A 14,422-nucleotide genomic window follows, 5' to 3' on the forward strand; every position below is an offset into this window, starting at 1 on the left:
TCAAGTATATAAGACCCGTATATAATTTATATATAATATAAAATTAAAGTAATACAAAATAGAACTATAAAAATAAATGTACTCTCAGTATGTGTGTAGGTATGTATTCCAGAAGAAAGGACACATCAAGCACCTGAAATTTTGTTATGTGACTATAGAGATGCTATAACGGTTGTAACCACAAGGACTGGCTGCAAAATACTTTTTTCAATGTAATTATCTAAATCAGGGGTGTCAAACTTACGACAACACGTCATTACATGACTTCCCCCCCCCCTTCGCTAACCGAGGGTGGGTTTTGCCAGCGTGTGACGCATCCAGCCCATAGCCCGTGATTTTGATACCCTTGTTCTAAATGAATGGTTGTAAGTCGAGCATTACTGGGCAAACTCCTTGCTATGAGGACTCTAGTACATCAAGACAGCCATGTAATCATCCAGGGAGCTTTCTTTCCTTCTCTGCAAGCTCTGGAGCAAATAAATAATTTCAACAAAGTTTATCCTCCATGTCAGGGGAACCTCTTAAAGTCACAAGAATTGGTCGTTTATCAGGAACTTACTCTATTTCATATATTTGTTATTCCCTTCAGAAATATGAACTACTGCTAGAGCCCATTATTAGACCTCAATTGGAAAGCTTTCTTTTATATGGAATTTCTGCTTACACAGCCAAGAAATGGAAAGGTTGATTATGGTTATTCTTCTGAGGAAAAAAAGTGAGCACTCTCGATACACTACGCTTAATAGTCCTTTTTTTGTGATGACTTCAGATGAAATAAGTGAGTAGCAGCATTTATTTAAATTGTTCAGGTCCTTATTTATGTAGGAGGGCACATAAATACAACTCATAGAACAGCCCAAAAGCATGTATTCCAATAGAGAGAAGTTCCCTGAGGATGGGATTCAGCACAAGTCCGAAAACTCAGATCTGTAAACCTCTGATCCTGGTGACCGACCCAGATTGGATCTTGTTCAACTCCTGTGCATGACATTTAAAAGGAGAACTCAGTTCTATTTTGCATTAAGTCTTGTTTAATTTTTGTTCTGCAGAGCTTCATTTAACCTCCATCTGCAGCACAAACCATGTTATTAGATTTACTGGAGTGATATGGTTATGATAGGCCTTGTTAGTACAGAGTGGGAGACAAAAAGCATTTCCTTATTATGCTTGAAATTGCTCCTTTCTGTCATTCCTGTTAGTTGATGCTAGACATTACTGAGGAATAAGATAGACACAGAGCTAACAAAGACAGTCTGGATGTGTAGTTAGATATGAAAATGATGCTATTTCCAAACTACCAAGCCTGGGCAGGTCTTCTCTCCTGTTTGATATTTATCAAAGCTCTTGCCTCAACTGGCTATGTACAGGGTAGATTGAGAAAATGGAAAGAGGTAATAGATAAACTGCTTTATGGGTTTCCTCTGTATTATGACATTTATTGTTGCATTTAATTTAATTCAGTATATAGGTTTCAGCCATTGGTCATAAACTTCAAAAATGGCATTTAGGCTTGTGTCTACTAAAGTCATAAAAACAAACCAGATAAACAATAATTATTTATTCCAAGCAAACAGAGATATTGTGCAAAAAATAAAGAGTATACAATAATTTGCTCTACACCATTAAATTATAGAGCACAGAATGAATTCTGAATGAACCCATTTGTTTGAAACACTGAGTTTATTTAAATTACAACTGATAATGTTTTTTCTAACAAGAGCGGCAAATGAATGATCTGATAGAACTGTAGTTTTCACAATCTAAGCCAATACAACCGGTCACCCAATATCTCAGTGATGTGCAGTCAGGGGAGGCAGGGGAGGCAGAGCCTCACCGCTCTCATCATGAAAAGAAAAAAAAGAAAAAAATTCTCCTCTTTTCTCTTTCATCTCTTTCTTGCGTGTGCAAGCAAAATACCCCAGGATCATGGTGGCGGGGACAGCAACTCCTTCCGTTGCACTGCAGAGAAAAGCCACACTGTGCTCCTCAGCACTAGCCTCAGATCAGTGCGAACTGCGGTCCCCTTCCTCTGCACACGCAGTCCCATTCCCCTCCTTCCTGAGCCAACATGAAGGGAACCGCGGCTCACGCTTATCTGAGGCTGGCGCTAAGCAGCCTCCTGCACACGAGGTCCCATTCCCCTCCTTCCTGAGCCAACATGAAGGGAACCGTGGCTCACGCTGATCTGAGGCTGGCGCTAAGCAGCCTCCTGCACACGAGGTCCCATTCCCCTCCTTCCTGAGCCAACATGAAGGGAACCGTGGCTCACGCTGATCTGAGGCTGGCACTGAGGAGCCTCCTGCACACGCGGTCCCATTCCCCTCCTTCCTGAGCCAACATAAAGGGGACCGCGGCTCGTGCTGATCTGAGACTGGTGCTGAGGAGCCTCCTGCACATGCGGTCCCATTTCCCTCCTTCCTGAGCCAACATGAAGGGGACCGCAGCTCGCGCTGATCTGAGGCTGGTGCTGAGGAGCCTCCTGAACACGCGGTCCCATTCCCCTCCTTTCTGAGCCAACATGAAGGGGACCGCGGCTCGCGCTGATCTGAGGCTAGTGCTGAGGAGCACAGCGTGGCTCTTCTCCGCAGCACAGCGGAAGGAGTTGCTGTCCCCAGCACCGTGATCCTGGGGTATTTTGCTTGCACGCTTGCAAAGATCAAAGTTTTCACAGTCCTCCTTTCATTATGATCATTTGATGACATCACCAGCCTCACCAGCCATAAACCTCACTGCATGTCACTGCAATATCTATATATTATATTGTCCAAATTAAAGTATATTTGCTCATAATTTTAAAGTTGAGCAATAGATGACAGTAGGTAATTACAATCGGGTTTTTTTTTGTAGAAACACTTCCAGGAATAAGTTCTTCAGCTGACTGTGACTGTATTCTTTCTCCATTTATTGTAACCATCATAGGTATTTCTAATAAATGTCTAAACCACAACTTAACGGTGTCTTAGTTGCTGCTTATAATATGGAATGAATGTGTCATCCAGAGTTAAACAATCCAGTCTTTTGATTTAAAGAGCTAAAGTGCCATCATCCTTTGTAATTTCATTAAGACTCATTAGGAACAAAAGCTTTAAACAAATCATTTAATTTTGCAGAAGTTTTCTGAGACACCCTTGTGAATTTAACACAAAGCCAAGCTTTCTTATATTACATGAAAATGTATTATCACAATGATGGCATGATGGATTTTTATGGAAATAATTAGCATCTCTGCACTGACATAAAGAAATGAATATCAAATGTGTTAGATCGGGTAATGGATAGGCACACACAGGCTAATGGTAACAACAGCTCTTTATTAAGTCCAAGTGAGAACAATCCAGCAAAGGTTGAGTCTGACAGCAGCCCTTTTATAGGGAGCTGTCAGACCCTTAGATCAATAGGATTAAACCTCTGTTCTCGTTGGAACAGAGGACCTTGGTGGAAACCACTATAGTTAGAACAAGTATCTAACACCCCTTCCCTCTTGGATGGAATAATCCTATTTATTACGTAGTCACGCAGGTAGGCGGGCTTTTGGTTAGCTCTGCCAGACCTCCGCAGTTCAATAGGAGGGTGTTCTTTGGACAGGTCGGACGGACCTGTTTGCTCCACAGCTCTGCTTGGTGGAAGCCCCTAGAAATTTACACAAGCTGCGGCTGGAACTTCTAGAGCCGGTTCGCTCGGAGCTCGCTGTGGGCCTGCAACAAAACCAGATAAGTTTCCCGGTACCCTTGGGCATGAGCTGGCCGTGAAAGGAGTGAGTGTTTGCTCTGTTTGGGTAGGGCTTTGGCTAACTCGTGCAGGAGTTACCTCTGGTTGTCTAAGAGTGGTGTTGGAGAGGTGGCCACGGAGTTGATCAAAATGCCTTCTCCAATTCCGACCGTCCTCAAGCTCTAAGAGGTAAGAGCGAGGCCCCAGTGATGCCTATCACTGTGGCAGGAATCCACAGAGTTCCCCTGGTGTAGTTGTGGGCATAAACTGAATCCCCTACGCTAAAGTTCCGAATCTTGCTTATGGAGTCAGGGGGCGATGCGGCAGAATAGTTTAGGTGTTGCCGGTCTAAGTGGGACCTTAGCCGGCGACCTATGAGAAGCTCGGAGGGGCTTCTCCCTGTAGTGGCACTGGGTGTGATGTGCTGAATTAGCAAATAGTGGTCAACCCGTGTTTACCAATCTCCCAGGCCCATCCCAGAGAGGGCCTCTTTTACAGATCTCACCATTCTCTCTGCCTGACCATTGGAGGCTGGGTGGAATGGTGTGACCAGGGCATGTCTGATTCCCTGAGCTGCTAAGAAGGTCTCAAATTGCATGGCCGTGAATTGGGGCCTGTTGTCCAAGACCAAGACATCGGGCAGGCCGTGCATGGAGAAAAGTCTCCGTAGCACCTTGATGACTGCTTCTGCCATACTGGAGTCATCAGGACTACCTCTAACCATTTCGAGTAGGTGTCCACAACTACGAGAAATGTCTGGCCATGAACTGGGCCAGCAAAGTCAAGGTGCACCCTAGACCACGGTGCTTGAGGTCGCTCCCACTCCTTAGCGGGTGCTTCTGGGGGAGCTGGTCTGGACTCCTGGCACGGTGTGCAATAGCCACCCATTCTTCGATCTCCCTGTCCATGTTAGGCCACCACACGTAACTCCTAGCCAAAGACTTCATCCTGACAATTCCAGGATGCCTTACATGTAAAGCCTCTAATACTGCAATGCGTAGTTTGGGTGGAACAACGACCTGGTCCCCCCACAGTAAACAGCCATTTACAACCGATAACTCATCATGCTTGCTAAAATACATTTTGAAATCAGCCCCAACAGGCCCCTTGGGCTACCCCCTCCACACCCAGTCCAAAAATTTTTTGATGGTGGGGTCCTTTGCAGAGTGACGGGCAACATCATCACTGGATGAGACAGGCCCAGTCTCAAGGCAGTCAATGAGGAGGACTGGCGTCTCGGGGGTAGGGTCAGCAAGAAGTTCAGGCAGCGGGCAGCGGCTCAAAGCGTCAGTGTGCCCCAAAGTGGAGCCTGGTCAGTGGATGAGACGGTAGGAGTAGGCAGCTAGGAAGATGGTCCATCTGGTCATCCACGGTGATAATGATACTGGGGTAGGTCGGTCCCCAGCCAGTAAGCCCAGTAGCAGCTTGTGGTCCATAATTAGTTCAAAGTCACGGCCATATAGGTACTCATGGAACCTCTACTCCGGCCACTGCAGCCAAAGCAGTCCAGAGGTCTGTAGTTCTGCTCTGCAGTGGACAAGGTCCTGTAGTAAAAGGCAATGGGAGCCTTGGTTCCGTTGGGCATGTGATGGCTGAGGATGGCACCGATGCCGAACAGGGAAGCATCGCAGGTCAGCACCAATGGCAGGGTCTGGCTGTACTGTATCAGAAAGGTGTCCACCAACAGGAGTCTTTTTACCGTGGCAAATGCAGCAGCCTCAGTTCTGCCCCAGGACCACTTCGCGTTCTTATCCAGGAGATAGTGTAAGGGCTCAACAACAGTTGCTTTCTATTTAAGAAAGATGCTGTAGAAATTAAAGACCCCGAGGAACGCCTGCAGCTCGGTTTGATTGTGAGGTGTGTGGGCGTCCTGGATTGCTTAAATTTTTTGAGTGGTTGGGTGAATCCCAGAGCCATCGATTAGGTACCCTAAGAATTCAACCTTTGGCATGTTAATTTGGCATTTTCTTTTTTGAGACGGAGGCCTTTGTCTCTAATTCGAGTCAAAACAGTTCGTGCACGTTTGAAAAGTTGCACCTCATTTGTAGCTGATACCAAGATGTCATCAAAATAGGGGATGACTCCTGGAATCCCCTGCAAAAGCCATTCCACGACACTTTGGAACAGTCCAGGGGCGATACTAACGCCAAATTGCAGGCGGTGACATTTGAATGCACCCCTGTGCGTCACAATGGTTTGGGCTTCCGCTGTAGCGCCATCTACAGGCAATTGTTGGTATGCCTGCGCCATGTCCAATTTTGCGAATATTTTTCCGGGGCCTAGAGAATGTAGTAGATGCTGTACAATGGGCACAGGGTAAGCGCTTTGTTGTAGCGCTTTATTGATTGTGCACTTGTAGTCCGTGCAGATGGAGACAGACCCATCAGATTTGACAGGTGTCACAATAAGGGTCTCCCAGCGTGCGTGATCAACCGGCTCTAGGATTCCCTGGCCTACGAGCTTGTAAATTTCCCTGTCAATTTTGAGGTGGAGAGCAAAAGGTACTCTCCTGGTTTTTAGCCTTATGGTGCTATGTTGGAGTCCAAACTAAAGGAGATTGGAATCCCCACATACTTACCCAGATGGTGCCGAAGATGTCCTTGAACTCCTTAAACATGGCTTCGGCGCCGTCGTCCTTCAAGGCATTGATACCGGTCACTTCTAGGCCCAGGGTTTCGAACCAGTCAAGCCCCAGAAGTTCTGCAGGTTGCCGCTGACCACCGTCACTGGGAGTTGGCCACTGAAATGCTTGAACTTCACCCAGAAGGTGCCTTGGCCCACGATGGGGACCCAGTTTCCCTGGTAATCGCGTAGGCGGATGTCAGGGGTGTGTAGATGTTGTTTCTTTAGGCTAGGGATAGCCTGCTTGAGGGTAGACCACGGCATGATGGTCAGTGATGACCCGGTGTCGATCTCCATCTCACATGGAGAGTCCTCGATGAGGACTGTGACCTTCAGCTTTTTTGGCCGCCTGATGCGGACTTGGCCAATTGACGTATGGTAGGTGACTCTAGTATCACCCTCTGAGTGCCATGGTGGCTTCTGCCAGGCCCCTTGGTTGGGCCTCTGCTGGTGGTTTGGTGTGCTTCTTTGTTGCCAGGTAGTAGCAGGGAATTCGCTCTGGCACACCTTGATGATGTGCCCCTTTCGCTCGCAGCGCTGGCAGGCAGCATCGCGGAAACAGCAAGCCGATCTGGCATAGTCTCTTCCTCAGCTAGCACAAGGTGGGAGACGTGGTTTGAATTTACACGTGGCTACTGCTCATGTGGCAGATGTCATCTTCCTCGCCTTCTGAGTTCTCAGCCTCTGCAGCCTCGCGATGTACGCTTGTACTCTTTTGCACGTCTTGTGGAGCGTTTTGGCGCTGCAGAGTTTCAGTGGATTTGACAGCTGATTCGGACGCCCTGGCTTCGTCCAAGGCAATTTGTAGAGTGAGGTTAGATTTAGTGAGTACCCTCCTGTGTAAATTAATGTCCCACATGCCACATATAATGCAGTCAAGAATCAGCTCGTCCGGGTCTCAGAACGCGCAGTACGCTGCGGCCTTTCATAGCGCCGCAATGTACTCGTCGATCGATTCGCCCTCCTTCTGGTTCCTGATATTAAACTCAGGGCGGCGAACGTGCTTGGACAGCTTGAGGGCATAGAGGGTCCTCAGCATCTTCTGGAGCATGGACCAAGCAACTGATTGTAATGGCATTGGTTCAGAGAGGTCTTTCATCGTTTCGAACACTTCCCGGGAACATGATCTTCTTGCGGACTTCAGAAAGGCCCATGAGGTCGTTGGCCTCGAGGAAGCAGTCAAATCGTAGCATATATGAGTCCCAGTGCTTGGTGACTGGGTCATATGGAGTCGGTGGGGCGTGCATGGCCATTTTGTGTTCTGAGGGTGTTTTGAGTTTGCCGCTCAAAAATGGCTGCTCGAAGCCGCGCTGAGTTCTGGGCTAGATGTACTTGCTGGATTGCTATGCTTTTTTTGGTTTGCCTAGTTGCCTTCCAATCTCACCTTCGTCACCAGTGTTAGATCAAGTAATGGACAGGCACACACAGGCTAACGGTAACAACAGCTATTTATTAAGTACAACAAGTGAGAACAATCCAGCAAAGGTTCAATCTGACAGCAGCCGTTTTATAGGGAGCTGTCAGACCCTTCGACCAATAGGATTAAACCTCTGTTCCCACCAGAACAGAGAACCTTGGTGGAAACCACTGTAGTTAAAATAAGTATCTAACAAAATGAGTTCACTCTAATTTGAAAATCAGAATTAACAGATGCTGCCCAGTACAACAATTGTCTAGGTATCTTCTCACTTGTTTCCAAATGCACTGAGGCAACCATAAGAGCTTGCTGAAAATGCAAACACAGAAAGTTTAACCAGTTCGCTAAGAAAAAGATATAAGACATCATTGAAAACAACCTAATTAAACTGAATACTAAACATTTATTTTTCCCCACTTTCAGAGTCATTATCACAAATATAGATGAATTAAACATGCAAGCCAACAACAGTATATTCTAAGAAAAAATTCAATTGAACTCGGTATAGAATTTAATTCCAAGGAGCTGTGTATACAATATGGCCTTCTAATAGATCTCTAAAGTTCCCTTTAGTTTGCCCTGTGTTTTTTTTTTAAAAAAACAGGCTGCAGAACAGTTTTCTTGCATTGTACTTCTTCTCTGTTCTCTTCTTTTAGTTCCTGCATCAAGGATCCCTGGAGGAGAAAGGAAGACAAGGCAAGTGCTGCCTCTACTCCAAAAGAGATCAGAAGAGACTGAAACCTGTCCAAAGGTGAGCAATCAAAATTATTGTTTTACAAGTCAATGCTTTGCCTACAGAATGATGATTTACCAATGATTTGCCAGAAAGATACAGATACACTGGCTTTTTCCTTCCTTCCTCCCTCCCTCCCTCCCAACAAGATGCCAATTAAAAATCAGTATTATACAAAAGAAGACAGCTCTCATGATGTTGATAGACAGTTGCTGCTACTGCACAAATCATCTGTACACACACTTCCTTTGTGAAGTAATCAGAGTCTGCAGTTGTACAAATGGGATGGTACATTCCATACAATTTCAAGAAGGTGGAAAATAATTAACAAAAGAAATTAGTTGCATTTTTTCCATGGGCAGGAAACAAATTCATGTATTATCATAACCAAATTAAGATTAACACCAAGAAAAGGGAGATTCAGCATCATGGAAATGTTACGTAGGAAATAGAAGGTACAGGGACAAGTAAAAAAAAAACATGTTGGTAGCAGGTGAACTGAACTGAATGCAAGATAAATATCTGGATGAGAACCTAGTATACACCTTTCATTCAACTTTGCCATCATGCTTCTCTAGATCTTACATCTAGGAATAGCAATGCAAGAGATTCTTATGGTTCCACCAGGTACTAATAAATTTATTATTTATCTCTCTTATTTAATAACCAGGTACTTACAGTATCCCACTTTATATTTAAGACACTTAAAAGAGCCATATCCTTTTCTTAGTTTCTCTTTTTATGCATTGGTTTTTCTTATTATGATTGTCTTTTTTCTTCATTACTTAAAGTTTAAAGTCATTACTTCAAGAGCCTCAACATGTTCATGAAGGTTTATAAGTGATGGGATGTATTTGTGTTATTTATTATAAAACTACTGAGTAAAAACCTCAGCTTCTTGAAACAAGGACGTGTTGCCATTCTTAACACTGTGTAATGTTTGCACATTCCTATTCTGTCCACGTCAGCATTGTGAAATTTTCAGCGTGGTAATACAGAATGTTTAATGAAGCATACTAGCATCACGCTGTTTGAAACAAACAATGAAGCAAACATAAGAGAAACCTGAATATAAGGGACGCTGCCTACAGACACCGCTTCCCTTTTCTTTTTCTTTATGCTTCACAAAGCCAGATACCATTCTTTAACATCTTTGTAATTGATTCCCATTTGAGTTGAAACTCAACAAAGCTCCATTATCCTTTCAAGGTTTTATCGGAATTGGTCAAATTCATTCCAGATGGGAATGTCAAGGTTCCGACTGACAAACCCAACCAAAGCAAGTACCATCAAGACGATCCAATCTCTTTATGCAAAACTTTATTGAGTAGTTCATTTTGGCAAGATTGAAGGCAAAACAAGATCTAGATTTTTCCTGCGCCAAGCCCCATAGCTAAAGTTCAAATTCTTACACACATACCAATTAACTCAGATCTCATTGTCTAATACATTATCTGGATATTGTTGTGGGAAAGTCCCTCTGGCTTTTGTAAACACCTGCTGAAGTGTCCTTGGTTCTCACACATACAACTTGATGTCTGGGCAATGTCCTATCTCCAGCTCCCTCCTCCCATAGTTCATTGGCAAGCTGAGGTGTGGTAATAACGGTAACAACAAAATGTCTTTGAAGCTTGACAGGGAACTTCCAGATACTGTACTAGCAAAATGAGTGAGATTCCTCTTATCTTAAAAACATCTTTTAAAGTACTCGTGTTTCTTAAACTTCACAAAACCTAGCAGCCAAAACTATCTGCCAGGCAAATGTACAGAATCTGGTAAAGGTCCAATGGCTTGTCTATAAGGGCCTGTGATAAGGGATTAATTGTATACTAGTATGAGGAGAGAACATTTTGCACATCTTCTAAAACTGCGGAGAAACATGGAATAAGGGAGAAAATGCTGCTGCTGTGATAAAAGTATTATACATTTTCTGTATACTCCTCAAAGTATTTTAGGTGTTTAACATATGCTATTGTAGCTTTTAAAAAATAATTGATGTATGCCTTTATTTCTGTAGTAGTAGTAGCATTAAGTTAGTACTGTGTCTTAATTGCAGAGTTAAAACATTGGTCTCTTTGGTGATGATGGTGGGTTTTTAAAAATTATTTCCAAGCACTTTCTATGGGCTATTAATCATAATGGATTAGTTTTTCAATTCTGGAAATGTAAGCAGAACATAAAGTGACTCTCTTGGGCTTTTTCTTTTCTTGGGCATTAGGTTAGTAAGAACCAGGATGCTGAACTGGCTAGGCCTTTCATATGATCTAGGCCTACTTTGTTATATAATACGACAAATAGTCATGGAAGGAAGAATAAATAGCCACTGTATTTTATAGAGATGATCTTTTATTCTGTGTGTTCTTTCTGTGAACTGAAAAGAACAATTTGCTTCAAATGTCATGTTCATTCACCCAGCCCTTGTTTTTCAATTAGCAGTAGTGATTTAAAAAAAAATACTGTAGCTTTTTGTTACTCCAGTGTCTTCCTGATTAAAGGGCAACATAATTCTAACCCATGTTAAAAGGAAGGAACTCTTGGATTAAACAATCCTAAATGTCCAGGGAAGAGGTTAATTGTAGCAGTTAGTACTAATATAAATTAAGTGGTCCCTTATTAGTTGTGAAGTTCTGGAAGATTCTCTTAACATTATTTATTGCCTCTGTTATTGTTCCTTTCTTTTCTCTCATGGTACAATCATATAGAATAGTGTCTTTTTCTCCTATTTCTTGGTGAACATTGATATTGTTTGTTTTGTAAATAAAATAAATAGAATAACAGAATCGGAAAGCATGTTGGAGCTCCCTTCTAGTCCGACACCCTGCTCAAGCAGGAAACCCTATACCATTTCAGACAAATGGTTGTCCAATCTCTTCTTAAAAACTCCAGTTTGGAGTTTGTGGAGGCAAGTCCTTCCAGTGATTAATTGTTATAGCTGTCAGGAAACTTCTCCTTATTTCTAGCTTGGTTCTCTCCTTCTTTAATTTCCATCCATTGCCTCTTGTCCTGCCTTCAGGTGCTTTGGAGAATAGGTTGCCCCCCCCTTTTTGTGGCAGCCCCTTGAATATTTTCAACACTACTATGTTACCCTTAGTCCTTCTTTTCATTAAACTATATATACCTAATTCCTGCAACCATTCTTCATGTGTTCTAGTCTCCCATCCCCTAATCACCTTCGTTGCTCTTCTCTGTTACTTTTTCTAGAGTCTCTCAACATCTTTTTAAAATTGGGGCAACAGATCTGTGTATATGATCATGGTGAAACACTTTAAGAAGTGAGGGAGAAAGGAAGAAGAAAGCAGCTCTGACCCAGATTCAAAATAATCACAAAATGGTCCACTTTTTTTTAGTCTTCACATTCTTGCAGCACAGAGTACTATACAACAGAAACCCCATCACCACCATTATTATTAATTTTTATTGTTTCTGATGAACTCAGTCTTAGTATAACAAGATCTTGGCTGCAGAGTTACATGCCAAGGGATTTCAAGAACTATGGATATTTCAGACATTTAATTGAAAGGTGTGACATGTTTATTGAATTTCAAGAAATGTCGCACAGATGCTTTAGTTCTTGGAAACAGACCTGCATCTGTCTGTGATTTTGTACCGGACATTCCTAATTGCCTTATCAAATGGCTATTCCAAAGATGTTCTTGAAAACCAATCAGCATCAGTTTCATACATTGGATAATTGATTTTTTTTTTCATTTCATGGCAAGTGAATAGAACCTATAGTGTGGAAATTTCTGGAACCACATTCGAAAGAAAGATCAGACATTTTAGGTGCATGTTTAAAACATTTTCACAAAATATTTTCTTATACACACCTGCACACACACACACACGTTCCAGGTTAACTGAGTGGTTATTCTTGAAAAACCAAATGCAAAGTATTTTTTTCTGGCCTTCAATATTAAATACTTCCTACAACCAAATAATTACTACCTTCCTAAGTAGATTATTGATTCTCTTTCATTTGTTTATAAATCTATGTCAGCATTTGAAGGTCTTAGAACTACAAATACTATAGCATTTTTTTAATAGATTTTGGGTTAAATGAATCTGGAATATCTTATGTAGAGAGTGTGCTGGCATCAACCAATATATTTTAAGTGCCTTGTTGTCAGAAACTAGATAGAAAAATGCAGGCCAGATAGCTCTTCTGGATCCACCCAATTGCATTCCTGTCTTTCCTGCTTGTTTTTGTCCAGATGCTGGTAGGGGAATGCTTGTTTGTTTATTAATTGATTGTGCACTGAATTATTCTATGTGCTCATTCACATTACTCAATACCTGCACGAAACTGCTGCCGGGTGGGGGAGAACAGTTTGCTGATGGCACCCAGCCTATTACTCTTTCCCGTCCTTGCCTGAATGCTGCTGAAATTTGATAGTATACAGGACGAGAGAAACAAGCTGACATTAAATCCAGGTCCTGTGGTAAGTGGAAAAGGATTTAGCCTGATTTGATGAGAGTGCACTCTTCCTGAAAAATATCTGCTTTCTGAAAAATGTACTTTGACGATCAGCTATTAAGAATTGGATATTCTGGCAAGGATATATTGTGGAATGGGTGGACATACTTATCAAATATAGGTACGAAGTACTCCTGCTTTGCGGGATGCCACAGGGCTTGATTCTTCCCAATCCAATTTAACATCTACATGAAACCATTGGGTGAGGTTATCAATCAGCAAAACTCAAGTATCATTGATAATGACCTATGACCTATTATTTTTCATTTATATGTACATTGTGAGCTTATGCACTGAAGACAAATTCCTTGTGTGTTCAATCATACTTGGCCAGAACCTATTCTGTTCTGTTCTGTTCTGTTCTATTCTATTCTATTCTATTCTAATTCTTCATTGGAATACTTCCAAGAGATACTATTTGCCTGGAAGCAAGAATTTATGGGACCACAGAGTAGACAAAATAGAAAATGAATAAGCTTAAGTACTCTGGGACTGTGTAATTTAAATAGACAAGTACCTGCCACCTAACACCCCAGAATTAACTGGCAGTGCCTGGAGACAGCAGATTAGACAGAAAGAACTGGATAAAATCACAAAGACCTGCAAATAAAAATATAATAATTCTGGCAAAAGAAAGCAAGGATAGTATCAATAGTAACAGGGGCCTTGGGTGCAATCCCAAACAACGGGTGCACCATTTAAATACCATTGGCATTGACAAAACCTCCCACCAGTCAATTGCAAAAGGCAGTTTTACTTGGAATAGCTGACATCATGTGACAAATACTTCTAACAATATCACACTACATCTGCATATCCCAGGTCCTTAGGATAAAGGACCACCTTGATAAGTGGATAAAAATTCCAAATCCAGTCTAGATGAATGTGCAACCAACTATAATTTTAAATTTTATATGTTACCTAACTCCTTGTGATTCTAGGATAGCAAGTCATACAAACCTGATTGATGAATTAACTGTACAATTAAGGTTAGTGAAGTGTGACCCTCAACTGGTCAAATTGGACCATAATAGCTATCCTTATCTACAGAGCATCTTCTTGAACGTTGCAATATTCTCTAAGTGCATATTAAAACTGTCCAGAATGTGTAGTAAATACAAAATGAAAATAATACTGTTAACGTACCATGGAATTACAAGATGCCTGTATTAATCTGAACTGGCTGCCAGTGGCATACTGAACACAATGTAAGATGTAAGTATTAAGTTTATATATACTAAGTAAGTTTAAAAACTATGTGGTTTATAGCCTAAGAGATTAGCCTGTGCAGCCGCTTTGAAGACCTATTATTTCTAAAATACTGGAGTATGCCATCTGTTCTGCTATGAAATAAAAATACCCAGGAATTGAATGTACCCCTTCCTAAGCAATTTGAAGAGGTATAAAGATGATTTTTTTTAAAGGTTGCCTTGACTATTTGCTTACATAGAAAGATGGGGTGAAAATA

This window comes from Natrix helvetica, assembly GCF_964273705.1.
Source record: "Natrix helvetica genome assembly, chromosome: 1".
Lineage (NCBI taxonomy): Eukaryota > Metazoa > Chordata > Lepidosauria > Squamata > Natricidae > Natrix > Natrix helvetica.